Genomic DNA, 12,298 nt, shown 5'->3' with positions numbered 1-12,298 from the left:
CTAATAAGCATTTGACACACTGACAATTTTTTTGGGTTGCAGGGCACTCTCAAAATAGAGGCCCCTGTGTCCCGCCACTTTCATGTGTAACTGTGTCCATAGAAGGCAGATACAGGTAAATACTATGGTGGAGCAGGGAGCCAGTTACGCCCCGCCGTTCGCTCTGGTAGGGCACAGTCTCCTTTAGGCCTGTGGCTTACAAGGTGCAGGGACCTCGACACCGGTAGTGAGGACCTCAACATTGTAATTCCGGCTCTGATCAGTAAACATAGAAGTGTAGAGAGAAGTGTCTGATATATAGACAGATATACAGTAGTCATGTATTCAGTCACTGTGTGTTTCCTACAGATGGATCCAGTAGGAGAAATCCACCAGAGAGATGTCCCAGTCCTCTGTATTCCCAGGACTGTCCAGAGGAAAATCACAATGTCCCAGAGAATCATCAGGTAGATGAAGCTGAGCCGTATACCAGATCTATATAGGGGGTGCGGAGCTTTTTGGTCCTGCGGTCATAGATGTGGTCATAGATTTTGGTGATTTCTTATGTTAATCTGTTAGATTCTTCGCACTCTCTGCTGTATTGTACTGAATTGTTACATATGTGAAATCAGGGGGAAGATCTGACTGATATTAAAGTGGAGGATGAAGAAGAAGAAGAGCGGGTGAGGGGCGATCAACCATATAACAGTGAAGTGGAGGAGGAAATTCCAGGAGGTGTTACCAGAGGTAAGTGATAATGAATTTAGAAAGTGAATTGGGAGGTTTGTTAAGGTGGGGTTCCTCCTTAGTTCTACATTACAGTAACACGTCAGACACTGTATTATACATAGTGCAGGACCTGAGGGAGCTGTGACTGCACATAGAAGTTCTCTACAAGGTGATCTATGAATCCGGTCATGCACTAGGCTTAGTATCAGATTTTGGAGGCACCAGCTGTGATTAACAGCCGGGATCTGAGGAAACTCCGTTTAACCACTTACTCAGAAAATTACCTATTGTTTAAATCAAGTTTTTATGTTAAAAATATTTTTAAGATTTGTTTTCTTTTAAGTCATCTTTATTTCAAAATAATCCTAAAATCTTGCATTTTTCCCTCTGGCCACTGAGTCTTATAATAGACTGATCCTTCCTGTTCTGTAGAGATCAATTCTCAGCAGACATCTCATTATCATTACAGACAGGATTACACTGACAGGTAACACCTATATATAGATATCACATGATCAGGACTGGTCTTAGGTTGGATGGCACCCTGTGCGGGACTCCCTGTTGCCGCCCCCTACACAAACCAAATATGAACCACATATATAGACACGCACATACTGGAACATATATACTGTGCATACATAGAGACAGATATTTAGACATACAGGCAATTATACATACACACATCTGGAATATATACTTACAGGTAAATATGTAGACACACAGACACATATATATATATATATATATATATATATATATATATATATACATATACATACACACACACACACACACACTGTAACATATACACACACATACACACACACAGACACACATAGATTCTCACCATCTCTCCTTGCTGACAGGATCACAGGTTTCTTGCAGGACAGGCTGCCTCTTTCTCCTTACATTTGTATACCATTGGGGATTTACAAGTCGGATCCCTGGAGGCCGGCACCCTTATGCCCTGGAGGTTTTTGTTCTACTGTGCTGCCCATACACCTTCTCTCACACATTAACTCAATGTTGCCCATTATGACTGTGAGCTACATAATGGGATTAATTACATTAATGGAGGTTCAAAATTCATAAGACCATGAGCCTCAAATCAGAAAGTGGAAGGACTTTTTATTTTTGGGGGTTTTTTTATTTTATTATTATTGTTAGCAAAGTATCGTTTTGGTATCTCAAATTGTAATTCTACACGAAGTATCGGTATCGAAGTCCAAATTCTGGTATTGTGACAATATTGTAGAAATCGCTTCTCAGCAGTCACCTCATTATCATCTCAGGCAGGATTACACTGACAGGTAACCCCTATATATAGATAACACAGGATCCACCATTTATAAGAGACTGATCCTTCCTGTTCTTTAGAGATCGCTTCTCAGCAGTCCTCTCAGTATCATCACAGGCAGGATTACACTGACGGGTTACACCTATATATAGATAACACAGGATCCACCATTTATAAGAGACTGATCCTTCCTGTTCTTTAGAGATCACTTCTCAGCAGTCCTCTCAGTATCATCACAGGCAGGATTACACTGACGGGTTACACCTATATCCGATTCCTCAACATTAAAATTGCAACACCAAGGAGGAAACGTTTTGGAATTGTGGAAATCACAGGATCGATCGACATGTTAATAATATGCAAATGATAAAAAAATGGAAACAAAATATTCCAAACGCCTTGATTTATTCTGTGCCGAGTATGAGCGCCAAGTGCAGAAATACACGTACGTACATGCCTTGGCATTCTATCAATGAGGTTATTAATAGCTGTTATGCCACGCTGAATGCACTTGAGCACGCAAATTATCAAGATTGGCTGTTGGCAGCTCCCTTGCATTTGCTGTCCAATGACGTCCCAGAGGTGCTAGATGGGAGACAAGTCCAAAAGACGCTGCAGGCCATGGTAGCACGTTTAGGCCACACAGGCTGCTCACAGTAGCATGAGCAACATGCAGCCTGGCATTGTTCTGTTGAAAACTGGCTTCTGGGACACTTTGGAGAAATTGCTCCACAACCAAATGAATGTAACGCCGAACTGTTCGTGTACCTGAAATGAAGACTAGAGGGGTCAGGCTACTGTACATTATGCCACCCCACACCATAATCCCGGGAGTAGGGCCGGTGTCACGTTCCCTTGTGAAGGCCTCTTCATGGCATTGCCTACGTGGTTTTCAGACCAATTTCCGGCTATCATTGTGCCCGAGACAAAAGCAGGACTCATCGCTGAAGAGGATAGACCTCCATTCCATCCTCCATTGCCGTCTTGCTGTGCACCATGATAGCCTTTGAGAGCAGTGGTGTGTAGTCAATGGCACGTCTGGCTCATAGCCCAATGTCGTTCAAATGCCTTTTGATGGTTTGTGTCGACACTGGTTGCGGCCCTAGGCTTTTTGATGTGATGTCCAATTTCACTTGCAATACAGAGTCAATCGTTATGCGCCATTCTTCCAATCAGACGATCGGTTCGTGCATATATTCGCATCCGCGCACCTCTTTCTGTCATTCCCGTTCGTTGTTTTTCTCCTAACCTCCGGGACACTCAACGTTGAACAGTGCTGACATCTCGGCCTAGGTGCGTAGCGATCTGCAGGAGTGATAAACCAATGTCTGAAGTTCAAGGATTCTGTCTCTCTCCGTTTGCGACAAGTGGCGATAACGGGCACGTCAATGAACAGGAGACATTGCACAATCATCAAATAACACTTGATCCGATTTTTGAGGTTTCATGTGGCTAAAAAACTTTGCTCTCAATCTGGCGTTCATGCCTGTCCCACATGCCACAGATTGGAGCTACGTAGGTGCTTGAAAATGTGATAATTTGCAGATCTTCGACACCTGCTACTTCCTCGATTTGCATAACCTTATGGCTTGTCCTACTTGGTGTTGCAATTGCAATGTTGAGTGTAAAATGAAGGCCCAAAAGCCCAGTATGTACTCCTTTGTTTCTGAGGCCTGTGTTTGAGTCTAGTAGCACACTAGGGCCACATATGGGATATTTCTAAAAACCGCAGAATCTGGACAATAAATATTGAGTTGTGTTTCTATGTTATCACTTGCTGTGTTACAAAAATAAAATGGATTCAAATTGAATTTCTGCAAAAATAATTGAATTAGTAAATTTCACCTCCACTTTGCTTTAGTTCCTGTGAAACGCCTAAAGGGTTAGAAAGCGTTGTAAATGCGGTTTTGAAATAGGGTGATTTATGGGGGTTTCTAATATATAAGCCCCTCAAAGCCTCGTCAGGACTGAACTGTTCCCTAAAAATAGACTTTTGAAATGTTATTGAAAATGTGGGAAATTGCTGCTAAACGTATAGTTATGGTTTACTGTTTTTATGATTTATTATTATTATTATTTTTAGGGGGGATTCACACGAACGTGTATTCGGTCCGTGCGGGCCGCGTGGTTTTCACGCGCCACGCAAAGACCAATACAAGTCTATGGGGCAGTACAGACAGTCCGTGCTTTTTGCGCAGCGTTTGACTGCTGCGCAAAAAACGCGACCGGTTCAATATCTCCGCGTATTTCACGCACCCATTGAAGTCAATGGGTGCGTGAAAACCACGCAGGTCGCACGGAAACACTTACGTGCGAACCGACTGAAACAGCGCACCAGCTGTCAAAAGGATGAATTTCAAACATCCAAATGGAGTGTCTTTGAGATGAACCCGGCAAAAAAATTTCCGGTACGCGACGTCAGGAGATAGTCACTGTCCAGGGTGCTGAAAGAGTTAAACTGTTTCAGCACCATGGACAGTGACTACCGATCCCAATAAACATGAACCTGTAAAAAAAACGAAGTTCTCACTTACCGATAACTCCCGGCTTCTTCCTCCAGTCTGACCTCCCGGGATGACCATTCAGTCCAAGTGACAGCTCCAACCAATCACAGGCCAAGCACAGGCTGCAGCGGTCACATGGACTGCCGCGCCATCCAGGGAGGTGGGGCCCGATGTCAAGAGAGGCGTGTCACCAAGGACGCGTCACCAAGGCAACGGCCGGGAAGTTCTCGGGTAAGTACCAACTTTTTCTTTTTTTTTTAACAGGTTGCTGTATATTGTGTTCGGCATTCACTGTCGAGGGTGCTCAAAGAGTTACTGCCGATCAGTTAGCTCTTTCAGCACCTTGGACAGTGACGGGCGTCGACTAGCCTCATCTCTATGATGGCGGCTGCGCGAAAATCACGCAGCCGCGCATCATACACGGATGACACACGGAGCTGTCAAATGGTTTTTGCGCGCGCAAAACGCTGCGTTGTTTGCGCGCGCAAAAACACAACGTCCGTCTGTATCTGCCCTTACTGTGGTGGCACAGGTTAGCAGAGGACACATGATCTGTGTGTTCCCTGCCGTTTCCCCATGTAAATCACTACAAACTGTGTTTAGGGTTTTTGTGACCGGGAACTGATAAATTCACAGTACAGGATGGAGCTGGCAGTGTGACACCCCGATCCTGCAAATGGCATTGTGTGCAGAAGCACGCTGTTCTATTAAATACAGCGCGTAAATTGACAGGCTGCAGGTGCGGGGACCAGTCTATTAGCTTGTTAATTTACGTGGTGCAGGCGGTAAGCCGTTTTAAAAAAAGACTATTTTAATTAAAAATAAAATTTTTAAAAAATTGTTCCACAATTTTTTTTAAATAAAAATTAGTCAAGAAATTATATGTACTCCAAAATGGTACCAATGAAAACTACAACTCATCCCGCAAAAAACAAGCCCTCATACAGTTCTATCTATGAAAAATATAAAAAGTTATGTATTTCGGAATGCATCAACACAAAAATGACTTTTTTTTTCCATAAAACATGTTTTTATTGTGTAAAAGTAATAAAACATAAAAAAATTTATATTTGGTATTCCCATAATCATGCAGACACATTGAATAAAGTAACATTTTGATTTATGGTAAAAAAAATAAATCAAAAACAAATGGTGGAATTGTGGGGGTTTTCTTTCTTTCGTCCCAAAATGAAAAGCTAATGAAAAAATGTTATGTACCCCCAAATAGTGGCATTGAAAAATACAACTTGCCACACAAAAACAGGCGCTCCTACATTGATGGAAAAATGAAAATAATATGACTCTTGGAATGTGAGGATGAAAAATCCAAAAATGCTTGGCCCTAAAGACCTACAATAGGCAGGTTAAGGCCAACATTTTATAGGGAAGGTGTCATGATTTTTATTTATTATTATTATTATTATATTGCTTTTAATATAATGTAAAGAAATAAATTATTTATTTGTGTTGTCACTTTCTACTTTTTAATGTATTCATACTTTTACTTCTATAATTTCTCTGCCGATTTTTTTTTCCATCTCTGTATGTGTTGATTAACGACACATACAGAGATGGAATACGGCAGCACAATGCATAGGACACAATGAACGGCTCCTGTCCATTGCCTCTGCTATCTGGCTCTGTACTGCACAGACGCAGGTCAGAGTCACACAGCAGAGAAGCTGTTTGTAGGGAGATAGCAGGCGCCATTATGAAGACCGGCTGCACTGCATGTAAGGTGTGTGTGTGTGTGTGTCTGTCTATCCCTTTCTCTCACAGACCCCCGCTCTCGTGACCTCCGACGGCCCCCCGTAGGGCCCCTGCCCCCTTGTCGCTAGATGTATTGTCAGTGTGGACAGTGTGCGAAGCTAAGCTTGTCAGATGTAGTATAGCTGAGTGTGTGTCTCTGTCTGTCCCCCTCTCACAGACACCCGCTCTCGTGACCCCCGACTACCCCCCCCTGGCGGACCCCCGGCCCCCCCCCTGGCGCTAGATGTATTGTCAGTGTGGACGGTGTGCGGAGCTAAGCTTGTCAGATGTAGTAGAGCTGAGTGTGTGTGTCTGTGTAGTAGAGCTGAGTGTGTGTGTCTGTGTAGCAGAGCTGAGTGAGTGTCTGTGTAGCAGAGCTGAGTGTGTATGTGTATGTATGTAGGAGTTCTGAGTGTGTGTTTGTGTGTGTGTAGCAGTGTTGAGTGTCGATGTATGTAACAGTGCTGACCGTGTGTATGTATGTAGCAGTGCTGTGTGTGTCTGTATGTAGCAGTACTGAGTGTGTGTGTTTCTGTATGTAGCCGTGCTGACTGTGTGTGTCTGTGTAGTAGAGCTAAGTATGTGTCTGTGTAGCAGAGCTGAGTGTGTCTGTGTAACAGAGCTGAGTGTGTCTGTGTAGCAGAGCTGAGTGTGTTTGTGTAGCAGAGCTGAGTGTCTGTGTAGCAGAGCTGAGTGTGTCTGTGTAATAGTGCTGAGTGTTTGTGTGTGTATGTATGTAGTAGTGCTGACTGTGTGTATGTATGTAGCACGTCTGTGTGTGTCCGTATGTAGCAGTGCTGAGTGTGTGTGTAAAGGATCTGCCAGGCACAGCTTCTGTATCATCGCCCATAGGTAATCAGTCTGCACCTGCTTCTATGTCTGTGAGACTGACTCCATCTTCCACCACTCAGGCTCTCCCACTCCTAAGCCTGCCATCCTATCACAGCCTGGCCAGACGGAGCTAGCTCCCGCCCTCTGTCTATTTATACCTGCCTTTCCTGTTCCTCCTTGCTTGTGATTCTTCTCGTTTGGTTTCCTTGCCCTGCTGCAGCTTCTTGAACTATTTGTCCTTGCTTCATATTGACCCTGGCTTACTGACTACTCTCCTGCTCTGCGTTTGGTACCTCGTACACTCCTGGTTGACTCGGCTTGTTCACTACTCTCCTGCTCTGCGTTTGGTACCTCGTACACTCCTGGTTTGACTCGGCTCGTTCACTACTCTTGTTGCTCACGGCGTTTCCGTGGGCAACGGCCCCATTTCCCTTAGCTTCTGTGTTCCCTTGTCTGTCTGTCGTGCACTTATTGAGCGTAGGGACCGTCGCCCAGTTGTAACCTGTCGCCTAGGGCGGGTCGTTGCAAGTAGGCAGGGACTGAGTGGCGGGTAGATTAGGGCTCACTTGTCTGTTTCCCTACCCCCGGTCATTACAGTGTGTGTCTGTATGTAGCAGTGCTGAGTGTGTGTCTGTGTAGTAGCGCTGAGTGTGTGTCTGTGCAGCAGAGCTGAGTGTGTGTCTGTGCAGCAGAGCTGAGTGTGTGTCTGTGTATCAGTGCTGTGTGTGTGTGTGTGTGTGTGTGTGTGTGTGTGTATAAGTAGCATTGCTGAGTGTGTATGTACGTAGCAGTGCTGGCTGTATGTGTGTATGTATGTAGAAGTGCTGACTGTGTATGTATGTGGCAGTGCTGTGTGTGTGTCTGTATGTAGCAGTGCTGAGTGTGTGTGTGTGTGTGTGTGTGTGTGTGTTTGTATGTAGCAGTGCTGAGTGTGTGTGTCTATGTAGCAGAGCTGAGTGTGTGTGTCTGTGTAGCAGTACCGAGTGTGTGTGTGTGTATATATGTAGCAGTGCTGAGTGTGTGTGTGTGTGTGTGTGTGTGTGTGTGTTAATGTATGTATGTAGCAGTGCTGACTGTGTGTGTATGTGTGTAGCAGTGCTTTGTGTGTGTGTGTGTAGCAGAGCGGAGTATGCACAGGCGTCGCTGATACTTCATAGTCACTTATCCGCTGTTTTGAAGAATCAGCGGCAAGCACCCCCCCCGTCCACACACACACACACACACACACACACACACAAATCCCCCCAAATATGCAAAATCAAGCGTAATCAAGCATTTTTTTATGCAGTTTTTGGCACGTAAAATGCACACAAAAAAACTTGTCAAATACACGGCGTGTGAACCGGTCAACAAAAGTCATTCACTTCACTTTCATTATTCTAAGGGTATGTTCACACGCAGTGTTTTCAGCTGTTTTTCGGGCCGTAAACGTCCCGAAAAAAGCCTAAAAAATCGGAAAGAACGCCTACAAACATCTTCCCATTCCGACGGGGCGTTTTTTACACGGCCGTTTTTCAAAAACGGCACGTAAAAAGACGCCCGCCAAAAGAAGTGCATATCACTTCTTGGGACGTTTTTTAACCTCTTCACGCGCTGCTCCGCAATAGTACGTCCTGCAGAGGGGTTAGTTCCCGCATCCAGACGTACTATTGCGGAGTAGTTCCCGGCGCACACTGTCCTAACGGACAGTGTCCGGGAACCGGGAAGTCAGCTGTCCCCGACAGCTGACACTCCAGCCTTGCCGGTAAGCGGACCATCGCCGCTGATTTCGGCAATTAACCCCATAAATGCGGCGACGGATTGCCGTCGCCGCATTTAAGTGGTTTGAAGCACATCAGCAGCCCCCACGAAGTGATGCTTGTCACGGCAATCGGAGGTCAGACAATGACCTCCGGGTTGCCATGTACGGAAGCCTCGGAGGAGCAGCCTCCGGCCGCTCCTCTGAGGCTTCCTGTCAGTGTGACGGTCACGTCACAATGACAGTTAGAGTACATCACACTACGTGTGTAGTGTAATGTACTCTAGCAGCGATCAGAGCTGCAAGTCTAAGTGTCCCCTAGTGGGACAAGTGAAAAAAGTAAAAAAAAGATAATAAAAAGGTTTTAAAAAAAGTGTAAAAATAAAAGTTAGAAGTTCTATAAACACTAAATGCTTTTTTTGCCTATAATAAGACTTTTATTATAGAAAAAAAATGAACCCGTTAAAAAAAGTACACATATCTGTTATCACCGCGTTCGTAACGACCCCAACTATAAAACTATAATGTTATTTTTCCCGCACGATGAACACCCCAAAAAAAATCAATAAAAAACTACACCAGAATCGCTATTTTTTGGTCACCACCCCTCCCAAAATAGAGAATAAAAAGTGATCAAAAAGTCGTATGTACCCGAAAATAATACCGATAAAAACTACAACCCGTCCCGCAAAAAAACAAGCCCTTACACAGATTTTTTGACAGAAAAATAAAAAAGTTATGGCTCTCAGAATATGGCGACAGAAAATAAATTATTTTATAAAAAAGTGATTTTATTGCGCAAACGCTGCAAAACATAAAAACCCTATATACATCTGGTGTCGCCGTAATCGTACCGACCCGCAGAATAAAATATAATGGTCATTTATAGTGCATGGTGAACGCCGCAAAAAATAAACTAAAAAACATTCTCAGAATTGCTTGTTTTTGGTCACCCGGCTTGCAAAAAAATGTAATAAAAAGTGATCAAAAAAATCGCATGTACCCCAAAATGGTACCAATGAAAAGTACAGATTGTCCCGCAACAAATAAGCCCTCACGCGGCTCCGGTGGTGAAAAAAGAAAGAAGTTCTGGCTCTCAGATTATGGCGATGCAAAATGTGCAGTGTTTTCTAAAAGCGGATAAGATCCGACACCATTTATCAGTGCGACACCGGCCACACATCTATTATGAATAAATGTCTCACAGGAGAGAGTAAGCGGTTAGGTACGACCAACATATATGTACACAGTACCCCCAAAATGTCAAATCAAAGAGTAGCAGGACTCCACTACATCATATAAAGAAATTGAGAACCAAGAGTCACAAGGCTACACATAATGTAAAAAATAAATGTTATTGCATATAAATATATCACCATATAACATACGTATTTATAAACAAAGCGAGGTTTCTAAAAAAAGGAAAGTTATATATGGATCACTCCACAGTATATTGAATCGCAGGAATGGTATAAATGCTATACCTTACCAAAGGGACATGGTATACATAACACAAGGGCATAAATGTGATAGACAAAAGTAGTATACAAAAAACCCATGACGTCAGTAAGTAAGCTGCAATAGTGCATTATCAATATAATCTGCTGCCCATCATGCTACAAAATCACACAGTCATGTCTCCACATATAATGAGCGTATCACTTGGCCGTCTAAATAAAGTACTCCGAGGAAATCCCCGGTGCCATATATCCAAAGGGAATATACCGTGAATGTACCCAGTGGTGAAAAGATTGCCAATCTGGAAAAAACCAGAAGGAGCCAATAAATCAGATCTTACCCATAAATGTAATGGTGAGCCTGCGATCCACGTGGTCCACGTAACAAAGAATAACACCCCAATGCGCGTTTCGCTGTTCTAGCTTCCTCAGGGGGTATAATCTAAACTATATCCTGTCCTCCTTATATATTGTCCCTCATCATACTAGATTGAACGTTCCGTGTAGATTCACTCCTCATTGGTCCACGGCGCATGCGCGAGATTGTGTCAAAGGTCACAATACCTCGATCGCCTGTCGTCACACCGCTGTTGCGCCCGCGCGTCTCCAAAGACGCGTCTCCATGGAGATGGCGCAAGCGCACAGACGGCGTATTGACGAGAGGAGACCGAGGGACAGACCCGACATCCCTGCAGCATGCGCAGCCCCAAAGTGAGGTAAGTATCTTACAACTACGTATGTCTCTATCTCTATTAGTGATCGATGCTACTCCTCTGGAAAAACTCACACGGTATATACCCCTTATGATACATGTAAAAAAAGGAGATGCCCCAGGGCAAATTATATATATCAGCGAAACATAACGCAAACATAAAGTGTACAATGTAAAAATGTGAAAAAGTGATATGAAAATGGACAAAACTAGGTATATTCAAAAAATAATAAGAATATATGCAGAACAGTGAAAAAAAGTGAAAATATTACTCATAATAATCACATCATAAATCGTTATAAAAATTATAACGAAAAAATGAGTTAAGATATAAAGTGACAATAAGTCAGTGAAATAAATATATATATAAATATTAAATACAGCAAATATGTGGAATAAACGTAAATCGTGAATCGTGACTAAGTGAAAAGAAAAAGGGGGGGGGGTGAAAAAGTGAAATTATACTGTTTATTATAAAATACAGAGTATATCTCTATAGTGTACAGAAAAAGCACATATTAAATCAATAATTAAGAACAAAAAAAGGGGGGGGGGAGGGGAAATTGTTACAATAATATTCAAAAGAGTAGCATCATGAAGTAACATACAAGATATTTGTTTCAGACATAGTTGATATTTTAGTATAAGGACTGAATGTTCGTTCTCTCATCACTATATCAATCTGTGATAAATCGAATATTTATTTTCCAGATGTTTCCAATAACGTCACAGCCGTCCGGAAGAACACCTCACATTGGAAAAAGTTCAACAGAATCTAAACCTGGACACAAGAATATGCAGTTAATAGCAAACCAAGGTAGGACATGTATATAGTATAAATTAAAATCGCCTAAAATATTTTATTTGCAATGGACGAGGCTACCATTATTTATATTTTATAGAAAAACAGAGAAGCTCAATTTCTCATTAAGACCTAGGGGGGTCATAGTTCCAAGGGTAGTGATCCATCTGCACTCCTTTTGTGCCAAGATCTTATTCGCATTTCCCCCTCTAACACCACAATGTACCATGTCTATGCCCCACGCCAAAAAGGTTTTGGGGTCACATCCATGGTGTAATTTAAAATGTTTCGGGATCGTCTTCAAAAGTGTTAAATCGCTGACATCCTTCGCAGCCAGGATATCCCTCACATGTACACGAATCGGGACCCTGAGTTGTCTAGATGTTAAGCCAACGTAGACCTTTGGGCATCCACATGTTGCGTAGTAAATAACATGGGTTGTGCTGCATGATATATAATGCAGGATTTTAAAATGACGTTTGTTTTTAACGGAATTAAAA

The 12,298-nt window shown here is 43.0% G+C and overlaps 1 long non-coding RNA gene across 1 annotated transcript; it reads left to right on the top strand.

Moving 5' to 3' along the window:
* Positions 1-353: 353 nt before the first annotated feature.
* On the top strand, positions 354-11,813 carry LOC142704286 (uncharacterized). The gene is made up of 3 exons (XR_012867787.1): positions 354-446; positions 612-726; positions 11,708-11,813. It is a non-coding gene; the product is annotated as an uncharacterized LOC142704286 (long non-coding RNA).
* The last annotated feature ends 485 nt before the right edge of the window (positions 11,814-12,298 follow it).

The sequence above is a fragment of the Rhinoderma darwinii genome, unplaced genomic scaffold (assembly GCF_050947455.1).
Source record: "Rhinoderma darwinii isolate aRhiDar2 unplaced genomic scaffold, aRhiDar2.hap1 Scaffold_3042, whole genome shotgun sequence".
NCBI lineage: Eukaryota > Metazoa > Chordata > Amphibia > Anura > Rhinodermatidae > Rhinoderma > Rhinoderma darwinii.
The sequence above is the reverse complement of the archived record's forward strand: the minus strand, read 5'-3'. Positions and strand labels throughout refer to the sequence as shown.